Genomic DNA, 417 nt, shown 5'->3' on the forward strand with positions numbered 1-417 from the left:
TAGCCCATATAAACTAGTGTGTCATATGAATGTCATGAAATCTTACTACATATAATCATATTCAAACTAAATGATTATGAAACTGCATATTATTTTTACCATATTAATTCTCAAGTAGTTTATTTATGTTTTATTTCTCTTAAAATGTTAATTAAGCATGTAACAATGTCATAAAAAACTTGTAATTAAACTAAATGAACCAAAAAAAAGAGAGCAAAGAAATGATGGCACAAACCGTTGCGTAGGATTCAAGGTCGTATTCCTGCATAATCCAATTAGTCTTGATGGCTTTGTTACGCTTTGTTTTATGATCACTGAGAAATGTAAGTGGTCTCTTGAAACCAACTAAACTTTGGTTATGACAATAATTAGCGCAAACTTTCTTAACATGGCCTGTGGCTCTCCACCATCCTTGAC

This window comes from Citrus clementina, unplaced genomic scaffold (genome assembly GCF_000493195.1).
Source record: "Citrus clementina cultivar Clemenules unplaced genomic scaffold, Citrus_clementina_v1.0 scaffold_3, whole genome shotgun sequence".
Taxonomy (NCBI): domain Eukaryota; kingdom Viridiplantae; phylum Streptophyta; class Magnoliopsida; order Sapindales; family Rutaceae; genus Citrus; species Citrus x clementina.